Raw genomic sequence first — 18,469 nt, 5'->3', positions numbered from 1 at the left:
CCTTACTTCATTAGGCCAGACCTCATTCTTTCCCTCGCTCTCCTCTAATTCTTGTTTTGTTCTTCTACTTCTTCTGTTGCTTAATTAAGAAGCTCATTCTTTCTTCACAAGTGGACACTTAACATTACGGCAGCTTAGGGCTATCATGCCGGAAACATAATGAAGTTTTTACAAATACTATTTTGCTGGTTTCTAGGCCTAACGCTCCCCAAAAGGACTCCTAATACCACTTACAGAAGCACAGCAGAACAAAGGTATTCTACATCATTATAAAGTAATTATGAAAACCAACGTGGTATTTAAGCTCTTTTACTTATAGTTTAACAGTAAACAATTACAGTGAATATCATCATAAAAAAATCTCTGTTATTAAATATCACCATCAAAGAAAACATTATGGACATTAAGGGGAATTAACCAAGAGAGAATTACACACATCATGCATAAAAATGCTTTTCACTGAAGTTTGAAGTTACAGCTTTTCTCTGTACTCATATTGTCAACTGTATTCAAATAAAATTTTGTACAGTTGGAGTTCTTAAATATGACTTGGCACATGACGTTCTTGTTCATCCGGGTATCATTCTGTAATAAAAAAAATATTAACCATACCCATGTCGTCTTTAAAGTCCGTAAAAATTGCATCTTGTCATAAATAAAATCGAATTTATTCTCAGCCTTATTTTGAATAAATACCGGCACATTCTCCCAAAAGTATATTGTCATGCCATGTGATTTTGAATAAATATTCGCACAAAATATTTCAAATACAATCACAATCTGTCCCCTCCATGATTTTGGGAATAAATACATATATTTTCCCGCTCTACATATTCAAAAGATATTACATTATTTCGTTTACTTTCCCTATCTCTCTATCTCTCCCACACACACACACACACACACACACACATATATATATATATATATATATATATATATATATATATATATATATATATATATATATATATATATATATAAATATATATATATATATATATATATATAAAGCATAATATGTAAATATACATATGCATACATATATTACATATATACATACATATATATATATATATATATATACAGTATATATATATGGAGTGTATTTGATGATAGAGTAAAATTCTCGAATACTTTCAACTGAATCTTATAAGTTTAAAGTTTAATAAAAAACGTAAATTACTTTCGATACCTAAATCGAAGGTCCAATGTAATTCCTAATTCATTAAAATGCAAATCAGTCACATTCAGAATCCAGAATCTGAGAAATCCAAACTAATTTTAGAACACTCTGCACCTATTATGGAACCCGCAAAACCTCTTTAACTTAATTTTTAAAACACGAAAATTCATTAGGAAGTATGATTACCTTATTGTGAGAAGCCAAGTTTGAATAATGGTGGAAGTCTGATTTTTAAGTGCGTGGACATGTAAAACATTCATATATTACCAAATATAATTTATGGAGTTAAACGCGAAAAAATTAGATGTTAATGAAATACCCATTTAGACCATAAATTGCATAATATGCTTCTCTTTCTTCAGTGAAAGTACGACTAAAAGAAGGCACTCTTTGGGAAGACTGAAAATACTCTTAAATGGCTAATATAAGTCAGTCCCATAGTACATGGGAAGGTGTACTATTCAGAGTGTCTAATTTTATTTCATCAACTGTGATGTATAGAACAGGTTTATATAATAGGATACCCGTTACACACAATACCATTTACATTCAGACTAATGCATTAGACGTTGGCTGTTCTACTCAAATGTCTCAAAGAATGTTTCGTTATTTCCATGTTTCAAACAGATTCTGTTCTCCAAGAAATTGAAAAGACATTTTTCTTCTTATTTTTAAAGCAATTTTTCTTAATGTTCTATTAGATATATGAGAATTTTAAACTGAAACAGAGTGCATACGAAACCATTCTTGGATCAGTAACTTGACTCAATGTTATTACTTAATATAAACTTATCAACACATGATTTCCTAATTTATTTACTTGATTGATGCTATCTTCAATTTGCTGAAGCATATATCCGATGATGTTTGTTAACAAATAAGTTTCAATGACCATTGTTCACTAATTATTTGAAAAATATTTATAATATGTTACCGTATATAATTCTGTCGAATTCAGATTCTGTATGAAGGATCGATATCAAACCATCTCCACCTTGATAAATGATTGGTATGATTGTAGCACTTGGCTAAATATGAATTTTCGTCGTCACTTCTATACGCGTGACTTATATTCACAAATACTAAACCACAAATATTGTTTAACATCGAATTCACTATACCTTAAGAATAATTACAAAACAAAGAGAGCTGTAAATCTTGCACAAATTTTGGTTTTGCATCAGTAATTTTTGTTCATCTCTCATAATCATTTTTGGAAAAGGTATATAATCTGATAAAAAGATATTAAAGAAAACTATATTTTAATTCTTGAATTGCTCAAAACATTAAGCAGTTTTTTGCTCATTACTCTAAACTCTTTTGATAAGAATATGCTCATTGGGCCATTAAAAACAACATAAACACTCTTTGATGGAAAAAAAATATGCGATAATGAACACTTAAAAATATTTTATGCAGAACAAGACTTTGTGACAATGGACATATACACAAAGACGAGATAGTTTAAATAAATAACGGTTTAGAGTTAGAAGCTAAGGGACATATGGCAGCCATTTCGTGACATGGGCAGCAGGAGTAGTAAATGACGTCATCGACAACCAATAAGAAAAAATTTCCCACCTAAAAAGAAGGAACTGTGTCGAGTTCCACAAAGATGATTATGTGTTGGTGTTTGATGATACCTTAAAAATGCTCGATATTTCCAGGGATTCCTTGTTTTTGTTAGCATTATTTACTTTTTTCTCATAGCTACGAATTTTATCAGAAATATTCTGTTAAAATTATTCAATAAATAAATAAAAAATAAAGTTGGCAAAAATGTTCTCGCATTATTATTAGTGATAAGAGGGGCTAAGCCGTTTGTTCGACTAGCGTGTGCATTACTATCATTAATATCATTCCTTGAGAGGGAGAGACAGAGTTACAGAAGAAATAATAACATTATTAGAATGATAATTGGACGTTTTAAGAGTTTTTGTTCTTATTTGAATTATTCCTAAATGGCTTTGAACGCGGGCGTTATACCTGTATTACTATCAAAACAAATAGTATATATGACACTGGCGATACACTTAATATATATATATATATATATATAATCATATATATATATATATATATATATATATATATATATATATAATAATAATGAGGATTATGGATGCCTATTTAATTAAATCCATTACTCAGTCATCACTAGTAAAGACGGAGTAAGTAAACAGTGGACTTTTATTTAAGACATTATGGTTTGAAGGGGCTTCAGGGGATGACGATATCTGGCACATGAATTTAACGTATTCTTTGATTTATAATTTGCAGAAAGTCAGATAAATTCTGATTCGAATTTCTTTGATTTTCTCAGAAATCTCTTATCGGTGGTGGGACCCTCGTTTTACGTCTGTCCTTCCCTTACCTTGTAGGCAGGATAATCATTTCCCTTCAAAGTTTGCCATTTAACGTTACAGCCCGTTTGTTGTATTACATCCTAGTTATAATGAACGACGTTTCATCTCTGATGCTGAGTGAGTCCCTCTGTTGTCATCCATGGTGTACATTCAGTTACTCACCATGATTTTGTGCATTCCAGAGCAACTTGCTCTGTGTTCTTGCCTTTGTTGAGTCTTAGATTTTCCTTCTTCCTAGATTAAGAAAGCCGTATAATAAAAGTTAATTTGATTATGTTAACAATTTTTTGTGATATACATGCATGTTAGAAAATTTCATTATATATCTGAATGGACATTAATACTTTCCCCACCTTGAAAATACTGAAGTAAGGATACAGTCCTTTTTATGAGGCTATTTTTTTTATTTCTGGTTTTTAAGCTCTCGATATTTGCAGTTACCCATATACCTTTATTAAGGCTCGCTTTTTAAGTGATGGAATGTTGACAGCAGCTATGTCTTTTCGTTACTAAATCAATCGAAATATTTAACGATTCCTAAACCCAGCTAAGTTTTCCTTCACATGTTTTGATACAAAAGACAGTTTTGCTATGAGAGTGAGGTAATGGAAGGGAAGCGACGATAGCTCTCTTCTTTGCCTATTACCTCCACTTTTACATGTATCTGGGACTTAAAAAATTTACATTAAAGGAATATTTCTGCCTTGTGTTATTTGTTAACATGACCCTAACCAAGAGGACATACAACTCTGTACATGTTGTAGATGAAAAACTTTACCGTCTTCTGGTTCTCTCACTGCCATTCTATTTTGACAGGAATATTACTTATAATTTTCGACAAGAAAATTCAGTCACCTTTTCCTCCAAAATAACTGAAATATGTGCTTAAAGTACTGTATTAGTGAGCTCATAAAATTAGTTTTAAGAACTGCATTTCAAAAATTGTCTTCAAGACTATTTTGTGTAAAATCTCATATAAAGATACTGAAAAATTAAAGGCGCCGACTTTGTCGAAATTCTATCCATGTTGAATTTTCTAAATTAAGAGACTTTATGGCTTTATAAGGCAAACTATATTAATAAAATATTATATTTTAATATTTATTAACTCTATTTATTAACTCTATAATGATCAATACTGACAACTTTCTCTCTAACCCCGATTAACTACGAATAAAACCTGCTGGCTTCTTCAATCTATGTGAGCGAGTTCATATGAAGAGTTAATGCACTAAAGGCCGGAATCCTAAGAGCTGAACGCATTAAAATAAGGCGATTTCATATTCGATCATATTTACACTAATCCGTAGATACATAATCTATGTGAATGCATTACATAAATAGGTGAGAATGCAAACTGCTCGAATCGTTTACCGTCGATTCACTTTTGCTTTTAAACACAAATCTGGTAAACCCTGGAATGCGGCATAAAATTGCTTAAGAAACCGGTTGGATATGTTCCTCTTAAGGCGGTGAAATAGACGGCATCAGCTTGTACCTTTTACTACTGGGGTGATTATATTTTAATAATATGGGAGAAAGTGTTACATATCTATATTAAAATATCATTACTGCCAAGCGTTTTAATATGATTCTATCTATAATAACTCTTGAATAAATGTCTGGCGTAAATCTACGCATTACAGTGAAAAAAAAATTAAAAGTTAAATAATTTACTGCCAAATATATTCTTCATACTGACTTGGGTTTTTGGTCCTTCGTGATAATGGCCTTGCCCGTTTGACGTACCTGACATTCTTACTGAGAAAGCAACTTTTGTTCTGTCTTTCCCCTAATAAATGGGCATCCATTGAATGCTAAAACATGTGTAGGAAGATTCGCACACGGAATGGAACGATTGAGCGCATACGTTTGGTTGCGGCCGATCTGGCACGGCCTTTCGGCCTCCAGCTGATTTGGCGCTGGACCTTTGGGCGAAAAAAGTTGGGCCGCGGGACAAAAAATGTTGCAAGTGGACATTTATGCTTATAGTGATTCGTGAGAAATGATCAACAAATCATTTGGAACTATGTATATTTATTGTAACCTTAGTTTTAACAGACCATAAAGTTTCATGATCCAGCCTCGCTCCCTTCCCTTCAGCCCTGCCCTCCCCCGCGTAGGGTGATTTATGTTATATTCAGGGACTGGTGGGGTAGTTCATCGATGAATAACGATTCCAACTGATTTCACGGATTCACAGAGAAATAACTATTCGCGGATAAAACTACCCGTTATCTCAAGACGCTTGGAAATGTGATGTGGTGTTTATTAATGTTTGGATTTAAATAATATTCATAAATACCTTTTATCGTGGTCCTAATACCTGTATTACTGCAGAACACAGGGGCATAAAAAGTTTTGAGATTTGCCTATATAACACTCGAATTGAATATACTCTGTATAATTAATGAGGATTAATGGGAGCCTATTTAATCCTGCAATTACAGTCGTTATTCAGGAACTGTCAGGAGAGACAGAGAGAGCACAAAGAGTTGAAGAAATTATGGCCTAAAGAGGTTTGTACCTAAAGCTTCGACCCCAAAAAGTGATTCATTCTTTAATCCCTCGACCAATCACTACTCAGGCCTCAAGGTTACTAATGTCCTTTTTCCCTCCGCAAGAAGAAACAAAAAGATTGTAAATCCATATTGCATGTAAATAGTAGCTTGAAAATACCAGAGTGGCGAAATAGCTGTCGTGACAAAAAAACTATAAAAGGAAGAAAAAGTATGCGTATTTTCCGCCAGAAACTGATCAATGAGAATCGGTAAAAGCTCCGAAGATGAGAGGATTCCGGCAAGAAACACACATAGACACATTTATATATATAATATACATACATACATAAATATATACATATATATATATATATATATATATATATATATATATATATATATATATATATATATATATATATATATATATATATATATATATATATATATATATGCATGACAGACAACAGTACTGAAACGACATTAGATATGAATAAATAACTCTAAAATCTATTAAGAAAAATAAAAAATGCGAGGATAAGTATCATGACAATATCTGGGAACTATTTAGGAGTGACGTATCTCCTTCGGTCTTATGAGCCAATCAGGAAGCCGACGTGGGGATCATGAGTTGGGCTTTTGGAAAATCCAACCGGGAACCCGTGAAATCAGGATGGGTATGACATAGACTTTTGCAATTTTTGCAGAGGATATGGAAATTGGTTTTTATCTCATATTTTTCTAATAATGGCACTTTCGACGTACGTACAATGATGCGGACACCTCCCCCCTGTTCCCCAACACATACACACACACACACAAAACCACAAATGCCTGATTTTTTAAAATCTGGGACTTTTTTCTAATTCGTTCGCAATTTTCCAAACCTGTTTTTTTATTAAATGGAAATGTGACAGAAATTTTTTTCCTATTAAGAGTAAAAGGACCTCCAAATTTCAGGAAAACAGGGAATGGGATATTCACCAAGCTTCATGGAAGGGTCTCTCCCTCCCTAACAATCCAATTTTGCATCTATATTAAAACTGATTTTAAAGTAAACGACGATTAAGACATATTTTGCTAAAAATAATCACACAAGAATTAGAATGTTCTTTCGGGCTTATCGTATATTCTTATTTAACATTCACGAATTAGCTATATGACAAATATAGACAATCAAATACATTACTCATATTGAGTGCATCTCTATACTTTACTGCATTACACATCCGACTGCTTTCAACATATATGAACACGATTTTATTCTACACATGTAAGAATCTTTCCATGAAGAATTCAAGAGCGTGCTATTGAGCAGAATGTGTGTCTGTATTAAGAGCACACCTACTACATTTATAGCTTCTGTTCATACCAGGTAATGCATTCCGATAGCATATACGCATACATTATATATACAGTATATACATATATATATATACTGTATATATATATATATACTGTATATATATATATATATATATATATATATATATATATATATATATATATATATATATATATATATATATATTTATATATTATATATATATATATATATATATATATATATATATATATATAGAGAGAGAGAGAGAGAGAGAGAGAGAGAGAGAGAGAGAGAGAAGAGAGAGAGAGAGAGAATTGAGATCGTACCAGACCAATGTTTATCTACTTTTGCATTCAAGTTACGTCAATATGATTATCAAATCTTTTTCAGCCAGCTCATCGTTTGATGTGATTCTTTATTTCGCAAAATTCCACCTAAAGAGAACCTTTATTTAATATTCTAGTCTCGACTGCATTCATTCTTTCTCTAGCTCTATTTCAGACCTACTTGGATGATAAGTGTGAGACCAGCGGGTGGACATGAGTGGAGATTTGTAAAAGTGAAAAAGCATAGCCAAGCCATGAGTAGAGGAACTGCAAAGATATCTTTCAAGTCAAACCGTATTGGAGGAGATAACGATTACGTATATGTATGTATATATGTATATATATATATATATATATATATATATATATATATATATATATATATATATATACGTAAATGTATATTATATATATGTATATATAGTATATATATACATATACATATATACATATAATATTATATACACATACATATACACACACAACACACACAAATATCCAGTTCACGCTGCTTCAGGAACCTCCCTCTCTTGATGGCTCAGTGGTTTTGACCGTTGACTGGAGTCATTGGAAGGTTCTGTGTCGAGGGATCGAGAACTGGCGGTACCGATTCATTTATCACTTAAAAATTCCCCTCCGATGAAAATTCTCCATCGGGGATATTCCCGAAGTAGCGTGAATTGGATATTAAACAACATTCGAGCTTCATGATTGTATATAAATCACGGTGATAAAAATTTCACACACACACACACACACACACACACACACACACACACACACACACATATATATATATATATATATATATATATATATATATATATATATATATATATATATATATATATATATAATGTAATCTTGCAAGTCTGTCAAATTTCAGAATTTCCACGTGCATGTTATTCTTCCTCTCTGTGTGAAAATATATCTGACAGAAAAATGTTGGAAAATGTTTTAGGGAAAATGTTGAAGGAAATAGTTTAAGGTGTTGAGACACTACAATTGTTATTTTTAAGCCTTTATTTTGGCACGGTATTTTATACTTTAGGCCCCCGTGACGAAATTTTTTTTATTCTTTCAGTATATGTCTCCTAAACTCGCAAGCAAAAACATCTTAAATGAATATGCAAAACTGTTTTAATAAAATTTTACTCCAATGATCTGGCCTCACCTCTCTCTCGCGCTCCGTTTGTCTGTGTCACTTAAGGGAACTGCACAGAGAAACACGACAAATTTACATCAGACAGCATAAAATATAAAAATAAAATAATTATAAATATGTGGTAAATATCTTAACTTTTTACGATGTTAGGGACAAAACCTAAGAAACATAAGACCCAGTAGAAAGTAAGGTATTTCTTTTTGAATGTAAAGGATGATGGTCTGATAGTAATGTCCTCTCTCGAGTCCATGATTTTTCAGTAATTTATCGTAGACTGTTAAAAATGGTGTAGACTGAAATAAAACAGATATGAGAAATGCATCTAATCAGGCAGAAAATTAGAAATTTGGAATTGATTTAAAGTGGTTCCGCAATGAAAATGCGGACTTGATTCTTGTTGTCACAGATATTCTTCGACTTCTTAAAAAGGTAGAGTAAGGAAGAATCTCATTATATAAAGACACAGCAATATTTATATAGAGAAAAACACCTGGCATGGCTTTGAATGAGTGGTTCCGAGAAAGTTAGATAAAAACAGGCATTCTGGTAAAGGTACTAAGAATTAGCAGGGACAGAATTCCATTAAAAGTTACAAACTGTTCAAAAATAATATCTTATGCCTTGAACTTATCGGGAATTATACACTGGTGTTAAGCAAGAAATAAGAAAGGAAATTTACCCTGAAACCTGTTACCTGGGAGAGCAAACGCCAGAGAATCATCAGAAAACTTAAACCTATTCGTCAGGTAACTTTGGTTTTTGGGGAGGGCTTTCGGAATCAGATTTGGTCTTAGAATTACAAACCATAAAAATGATTTTGTAAAAATTTTATCAGTTAAGTTATGCTTCCTCATTTTTGCTCTTTCTGTATTATTCTGACTTAACCACACCCACATGAGTTGCGGCTTGTGTGTGGGCATAACCAGTGCTAATTTGTTATTGCAAATGGTAAATCTGGATGTGTGTGCTCGTGCGCACGCGCGAGAGATAAATCATGATGATGTCATAAGGTGTTATTCCAATAAACTGAATGAACAAACACGCATACCTACTGAATGTGTGTGAACAGAGAGAGAGAGAGAGAGAGAGAGAGAGAGAGAGAGAGAGAGAGAGAGAGAGAGTGGGGGGGAGGGCAATAATAATAAAACTCGTTAATTGTAGGTTTTTGTTTTTGGAACATACAGAGAACAGTTTCAGAAGTGCCTAACAGGTGTATGGAAAGGGCTAAGTTTCAGAAAGACAGTAGACAGGGCGGAGTACAAATGTGCGAGTTCAATTAATGTGGAAAAAAATTTATAACAATCGCTAATGGTACAGGTTGCAAGGGAATATTCCTAGAATAGTCCGAAACTCTCCCTGGCTTTGATTCTCCCAGGTAATTTTAATGCAAAGGTGAACGATAGTATCTAGTGTTAAATCAGAATGGAGAGTCATGTGAAAATAAAGTGTTGACATGAAGTTCACTGTTATGTGGTCTCAAAAGTATATGTTAGCAAGAATACTTTACAAGAGAATAAAATGAGGAACAATGTTTGACAAGTCCATGGATATACTGGCGATGAGCAATGACTAGAGCTTTGTTTGAACATTACGTAATTTAAGTAAAAGTTAGAATAAACAATCGACTGCAAAACTATGAAAGCATATGAGGTAAGTGGGTTTGAGAAGAAAGAGCTCAAAAAAAAAAAAAAAAAAAAAAGTAGGGGAATGAGGGGGCTATAATTACAAAAAAACGAGGTGGCATTGAATAAGAAGTCTGACAAACCTGAGAAATCTATAGACATGTACAAGAGGAAAGACAGTGAAGTTTTTAGGAAAAGTAAAGTGGGGAGGGTGACTGCAGAATCTGAGGGAAAATGAACAGAAATTTCTTGGATCAAACTATGCAGAAGTGGAATAAATACGGAAATATGGCAAAATAATACTAAAAATAAACATGGACAGACGCATCCTGAATGGTTGTTCAGTGTTGAGGGTAAACAGAGGACAAAAATGAGTGATAGAGGAAAGAACTGGTTTTTGTAAATCTAATAATTTATTGGTGGTTGTGGGTGAGCAGAATTATTACTGATGATTGTGGGTGAGTGGAATGGAACCAGAAGATATAAAATTACGAGGTAAATGTTGAAGTATAGAGATGATTTGCCACTGGGATGCCAGTAATCAGATGAGAAGAATAACTGTTGCTTTATACAATGGTAAGAGTAATAATTTCTACCGTAAGAATTACAGGACATAACACTGGTTAGTGTAACTGGGAAGGTGAACAGTAGGGCTTTCAATACGAAAATAAGATAGACACCAGACGGGTTTTTGTAAGAAGAGCAACGTGGCTTTAAATAAGTGTTTTCTTTTAATAGGTTTGTGAGGTTTGATTTTAAATGAAAACGTAGATACAACTTATGACAGAATTACTAGAGAAGGGATGATGTCTATTTTGAGCTTGTTAGACGTAGACAGTGATTGTTGAGTGATAGTATAATATTATAATTTTAGGTGAAGACGTATGATGTGCTGGAATATGTAGATAGAAGAGTGGTTTGGCATAAAAGCCGGTATAGGCTAATGATATATTTCCATAGATGGCCAATATTTTTAATGAGTAATGAGATATATTTTTGTACATGTTTGTTAAATAATGAGAGAAGTCGTGAATGAGACATGAAGTTGCTGGTGCTGGATTGCAATGCACTGGATTTATGAAAATTTGGCTATAAAGCCAAGCACTGGTGCACTTCAAGGCATTCAGCTGCTTAAGAGAGTGAAAAGAGGGAGCTGGCAGCAAGATGGAAGAGAGCAAGTGGGAACGGAGGTAAAATAAAAGGTGGTTTTAGTTAGGGGCCGAAGGAACGCTGAAAAAAAAAAACTTTAGTAATGCGTACAGTGCACCTCCCACGGAGGTTACTCGTGTTTGCTGATGACGCAGTATTAAATGTTGATAGTGGAAAAGAGCTGCTATGACTGGAGGGGGTGGGCCCGCGATCGGAGTATTTCTAGAGGTGTGAATATAAAGTTAATTTTTACCAGAATTTGGCTAAGAAAACTAATAAATATGAGGAAAGTGGAAAGTTTATCAGAAGAGTGACTATAAAAAATGAAGCCTGAGTATTATTAGGATTTTGAGCCAAATCTCCTTTACAGAAGAGAAGTGGGGATGTTGACCACGGAAAAAAAGTTAAAAACATAGGGTCTTTAGAGACTTGCTTGTGAATACAGAGGAATGGAAACTTGGAAAATATATGATTTAATGATTCCATAAAAATTAGCATAGTCTAAAAGATTATTCAGTGAGTTCTGAAGTGGGTTTGATATGACAGTGGAAAGTCTTGAAAAGAAGGGCAAAGGGAGATAGAAAATACTTTACTCTTATTTTGTTTTATCTGGCAAAGATGCATTTGGATGTAGTCGGAAGTATGATGAGGATTGATTGAATTAAACATATCCGAATAGCATAATTCCACCCTCAAATATAGCTGTGCCCGTTAACAATGCTACCGAGATGAAAGATATGAAAAAATTGTGTTCATGTGTCTAGAAGTAAGCACGTTCGGCAGAGTAGACGTCCAAAATGACTCGGGTGCACACTGCTTCATGCAGAACGATTTTATGTATCTTTCAAACATTTTAATAGAAACTGGAACAAAATACATTAAATATTGAAGGAACATGTAATTATCAACATTTCAAAATACTAGATCCTACTCACAAAGTGGAATAGCTGAAAGTTACATTTGAAACCAGATGGGTACGCGGCACGCCGGTTGGTTTAGTTCTCTCTCCCTAGCTAGGTAAACACAACGCTGTTCCTCGTGCTATTAGTGTGAGTGTATAGTAAGTGAGAGTGTTTAGTGAGTGTGAGTGCATAGTAAGTCCTTGTGTTTAGTGAGTGTATAGTAAGTGTGAGTGTTTAATGAGTGTAAGTGTATAGTGAGTGTTGAGTTTAGTGATTGTACATTACTGTTTAGTTAGTGTTTGGTAACTGTATGCAAAGAGTGTTCTGTAATTTACAGAAACCATTTATGCTAGACGTTGCTTAGATCCAGGAGCAGATGCTTAGGCCTTGACCACAATGGTTGGAGTGCTTAGGCTAACCTGTTTTTGTAAAGTGATTTTTCTCTTTGAAATTGGGTCAAGTAATAATAATAATAATAATAATAATAACTGTAAAAATAAAATTAATAGTAGTTTTAATATGATAATTATAATAGTAAAAAAATAAAAACAATAGCAAAGATAATATAATAGTAATAAAGTACAGTACTATGAGCTGGACCGAGACCTTTCCATATGGCCGCCCAAGGTCACACGCTCGGCATGGAGATCGCCACTCCATGTTATAGACGCTCTATGGTGCATACACGGTATAAGAAACAATGCGAAAATGCTTGTAGACAGAGTAATTATTAACAAAAAGGGAAAGTATGCTAATAACAACCTTTACCAGCTATATTCAAACGCGCACTGAAACTTGAACTTGTGCGAGAAATAGCCAACGTGTTAGAATTTGTTCGATTCATTGTTCAAGTTTAAACTTGCATGCTAATGCAAATGGTCGAAAAATAGCATGTCTACACAAAGCTTCGAAGTTAGAGAGGCTCTTCCTTCTCAAGCCACTGTGATATTTTGCTTTTTGTTTTTCCTTATATTTCCATTCCTCAACTAATATTCAACTTTTCTTTTTTTACCATTAACTTAGTTTTTACATTTTCTGAGTGATACCGATGAGTAGTGCAATCACACGGAAGAACCGTATCTGACAGACCTAAATCCGGTTTTCCTCAATTGCAGCATGTATATACACTTTGCCATAATGATACTCAGCGTAAATCCGGTTTGTCGCTAGATGAAACGAAAACACGGTAACATAGGCTTAGTGTATTCTTGTTTCGTCCTTCCAAGTCATCTTCATCATGTGAGAGTATATTACGTAATTCTATATTGTTATCTAATGCTAATCCTATTTATGTTTATCATGCATTTCTGCACCTTGCCCATACAGCATAGGCCTAAATTTTAGACATTTGGTCTGTAGCTTACTTTTCCATCCTTCTGTCTACTATCAGGAGTAGCTATCTTGACGAACTGAGGCATTTTTATTCCTAACTCACATTTAGACTCTTCTGTGCATTTTAGTTTTGATTTAACTTAAAAAACAAAATGAGAAAGAAGTAAAGCTTTCTCATCAGCTAGTATCGTCTTTTGTGTTTATCGTAGATACCCCTGGAGTTAATGTCTGTGAACCTTATTGTTTTAGTCTGTGCACCTAGGAAAAGTGCCATTAGGGCTATTGAACTGCAAATATAACCACAAGAGGCCAACGAAATTAATGTAACACTGCTATCAAATACTTACTGTGCTTTAAAAGGCGCCAAAACCGGCAAACCTACGGCTACGAAAATCAGCTGGAGGTGTTATCACGCCACAAAGGTATAGGTGACTGTTCCTTTTCCCTCATTTAAAATTTCACATATACAGTAAAATTTATCGATTCAAAGTTTTAAGTAGTATCTATTCTTAAGAAAATGTTGATAATTACGCGTTCTTCTTCTAATATTTTGTGTGTTTGCTATAATTACCGCTAAAATGTATGGGAAATATAAAAAACGATTGGCATGAAAAGTTTTATCCGAAACCCATCTTAGTCGTTGACTTCGGTGACCATGCTATTAACTTAGGGACTTATGAGTTATGAACACAATTTTATTTTCTCTCAACACGATATCATGATCGATAAACAAAACTATAGTTGATATAGGTATTTAAGTTATCAATTAAGCTTTCATCAGAATCACAAAGTGATTTTGTGAAATATAACAATGCTATTCGGACATTTTACATTGGACAAGTCATCAAACAGCTGACAACTTTTAAGCGCATTTTCACCAGAACAAAAAAAAAAAAAACCGAGTATGGTTGGATGGAAATTAAACAAAAGGGTCTTTAGGTCAGGGATATACGGAAAGACATTCAAGACTGAAGTAAATGGCGTTTTTTTGATGACGTTTTAGGGGCAACTAGAACTACTTAGTTTGGTGTGTCGCCACTAGGGCGGTTCTACGTGCAGTCACAGACCCTTGCGGCGGGATACTTTTAAGTGCCCGCGAACCCCGGAAACAGTATTGGTGGTTAATGTCTTGTGATTTTATTCGTTCTTTATCTCTCTAATGTTGCGTTGCGTAGTCGATAATTGCGGAAATGGGCTCAGGAATTCTTCCAGAGAAAGTGGAATAACATTTCACAGGTAAGCAGATCACAGTGAATTTTATTTACCCATGAAATTTGTGCTATTCACAGGAATGTCTTGTTAGCAGCAGGTAAGCTACACCGCTCTGTCAACAGTTCTGATATTTTCGGCATATTATTTTGGCACATACTGTAGGTGTAGGTGTAGTAGCGATTTCAGTTTTGAAATTAGAGCTCATTGATCATATACATGCTACTTAATATAAAGCAAAAATAAATTTTCTCGTTATAACAAATGCTCGTAATAAGTAGGCCTAGGCCTACAGTTAACTGGTGGTGTCAACGAGTTTCGTTATTTAAACATGTTATTATGAGGCATAAGGATACCTGCTGTTTTTTTGTCTGTCATTAAGAATTCTTTGCAGCATATAGGCCTGTAGGATAATGTCAATACCATATAGTTTTCAGTTTTAGACATAAAGGTAGCGTTGGAGCTGTTATGTTTAGTGGAGGATGTGTTTAGGTTTGGGTGTTTAAATTTAGCGGTGGATGTGTTCATGTTTAGTGGGGTGTGTATTCTTTTACTGGGGGTGTGCTTAGGTTAAGTGGGGGTGTGCTTTGGTTTAGTGGGTGTGTAAAGGTTAAATGGGGATGTGTTTAGGTTTAGTGGGGGTGTGTTTAGGTTTAGTGGGGTGTGTTTTTGGTTTTAGTGGGTGTGTTTTGATTTAGGGGGTGTTTAGTTTTAGTGGGGTGTGTTTAGGTTTAGGTTTAGTTGGGAGTGACCGTCATTCAGCAGAGTATTCCCGGGCAACGCTGGGTTGTTCAGCTAGATTTTAATAAAATTGTTCTTCTGAGAAGGACTAGATGAAAATAACTGCCTATAGTCTATTTCATTCCATCTGCCCCCTCACCGACGTAGGTTTTAGGTAGATATGGCAACGCATAGCTACCTCGTGATCGGTTGATAGCCATATTTCGATATCGTTGGCGTACTGTGTTGAAGTTGTAAATGACTTCTTCAGCAATACATCTACATTCTTATATAGACAAGAACCCTCACACCTCCACCTCCTCACACCTTATATAGAACATAAACATTCCGATTTATATTGATAACAAAACAAAACTAGAACACGTAAGACGAGCTAGTATCAAATAACAAATGAACCATGATCTTTCAGTAATTGTTTTGTATCATTGTGGGTAAATAAAAAAAAAAATTGGCGGTGCGAGTGCGAATGAAAGGTATTTTAATAATTTTTCGCACGTAAATTATGTAAGTAGGGGTAATGTTCAAAGTAGCTTGGAATATGGTTGTCTATGAGGCGTGAGGCTGTTTGGGGTAGGTGAAAGGAGCAGCCACTGCGACGTTGCAGGCGATGTATGGAATACTACTACAGTTTGTTTTCAGAATACTTTGCAAATTCTACGTATTTTTTCCTTAGCTTACAAATCGTTATAATAACTCAGTGATTGGGCAATTTCATGAGTATTTTGCCAAATAACTTATCGAACAAAAGTTTGCAGTCTCATTGTGGTCCCGTCATCCTTTGTGTATTGATGATAAATATACGGCATATAAGGCTGGGCTAGCCCCCCCCTTTTTTTTTCTATAAATATAAGGCATTGAAACGATTCTTGGGTAGAATGAATAATGGTTACAATATACAAGTAATTTTGACTGCTTTGAAATGAAAATGTGCCTTAAAGGAGAGTAAATTCAAATATCAGGTGTAGGACTAACGTTCGCGTGTCAGTACTTCGAGTTCTAGTGGTTAACATCATTAAAAGTTATTTTTCCAGTTTACGGACGTAGATATAACTTTGGTATCATAATCAGGTTGTTTTTTAGGTTCATGCAATGAAATCTACATGGAATAAAGTACGAACGAGAGGGAAATCTGATTTGAACAGTTTGTGGGCTTAGTCTACTTATAGCCTCGACTGTGATTGTGAGATAAAACACAATTATTGAAAACTCCATCGTTCGTTAGTGTTTGATAAGAGCAGACTGATTCAAACTCGTCTTTGCTGTGGTTGTATAGGTGTATTATCGATACAAGTCGGCCTGTTAATGAGAAGGTGTGAGGGTCCTTGTATGTATAAACATTCAAATATGTTAGCGAAGAAATAGTTTGAGCTACTCATGCGTAATGCCACATCGTCACCCGTGGGTGGACATATGAGTTGAAACTCAATATATTCACTAGGCATAAGTCAAGCGCTCGCGTGGCTTAAGTCCTTTTTCCTTGTTACCATTCTTAAAGGCTGTTTTTTCTTTGGCTTGAAGAATCGATAACTCTTATCATTGAGAAGTTCTTTTTCTATATTGTGCTTTTAAACATTCAAATATGTTACTGAAGAAGCGGGTGGACAGGTGAGTTGAAACAGAATGTAGTCATTAGGTATAAGTCTAGCTTTGGCTTGCCGAAGTCCTTTCCTTTGCTGTTACCATTCTTAAAGGCTACTTTTTCATTGAACTGAAGAATCGATAACTCTTACCACTGAGAAATGATTTTTAATTTATATATTAAGCTGCACTTAGAATAAGATTTAAATGATACAGGATCTTATTAGATGAATAGTTTCAAGTCATTGGTCTAGCCTTGGTTATCAAACTTCATTTTCTTGCTATTGCCAATCTATGAGACACATCGTTTTATGAAAGTATAAATTAAACCAAGGTTTGCTAAACATATAAGAAACAACTACTTGAATCGAATAACTGAAGTTTTTACTTACGGTTTACGTCGTCGTGAAATACTCTCACCAATTGTGACATTTCGGAATTTCGTTAAGAAACCACGTTCGAAACTATATTTTGTTTTGCAACTCTGACGCTATATAACGCATGTCTAAAACTGACAAAATGGTGTCATAGACATTATCCTACTGCAAAGAATTCTTAGTGACTGACAAAATACAGCAGGTATCCTTGAGCATTAGAGTAACTTGTTTAAATGACGAGACGTGTGACACAATCAGTATCCTAATAATTACTTATATATATATATATATATATATATATATATATATATATATATATATATATATATATATATATATATATATATATATCACACTGCATATATACAGTATATATAATTATTTTGTTTATCATATATGGAATTAGTTTTTATGTGTACATATAATACTTTTTACTTTTTTAAAGCTACAAGGAATGTTTAGGATGATATATATATATATATATATATATATATATATATATATATATATATATGTAAAAACAGACACGTATATATATATAGAAATGTTTATGCTGTGTGCATATATATGTATATTATTACATATATGTTTGTATGTATGTATATATATAAATGTATATGTATATATATGTACATATATATGTATGTATATGTATACATATATAAATGTATATAGATTACTGATCGTT

General features: G+C 33.7%; 1 protein-coding gene across 1 annotated transcript in view; it reads left to right on the top strand.

The window, feature by feature from the left end:
- The first annotated feature begins 14,979 nt into the window (after positions 1 to 14,979).
- Positions 14,980 to 18,469, top strand: part of LOC136845768 (uncharacterized) — a 489,838-nt gene continuing 486,348 nt past the window's right edge. The window contains exon 1 of the mRNA XM_067116022.1: positions 14,980 to 15,112. The gene's annotated coding sequence lies outside the window, so the exon portion shown is untranslated. The remainder of the gene's footprint in view (positions 15,113 to 18,469) is intronic.

This window comes from Macrobrachium rosenbergii, chromosome 14 (assembly GCF_040412425.1).
Source record: "Macrobrachium rosenbergii isolate ZJJX-2024 chromosome 14, ASM4041242v1, whole genome shotgun sequence".
Lineage (NCBI taxonomy): Eukaryota > Metazoa > Arthropoda > Malacostraca > Decapoda > Palaemonidae > Macrobrachium > Macrobrachium rosenbergii.
Note: the sequence above shows the minus strand (reverse complement) of the source record. Positions and strands in the feature narration are given on the sequence as shown.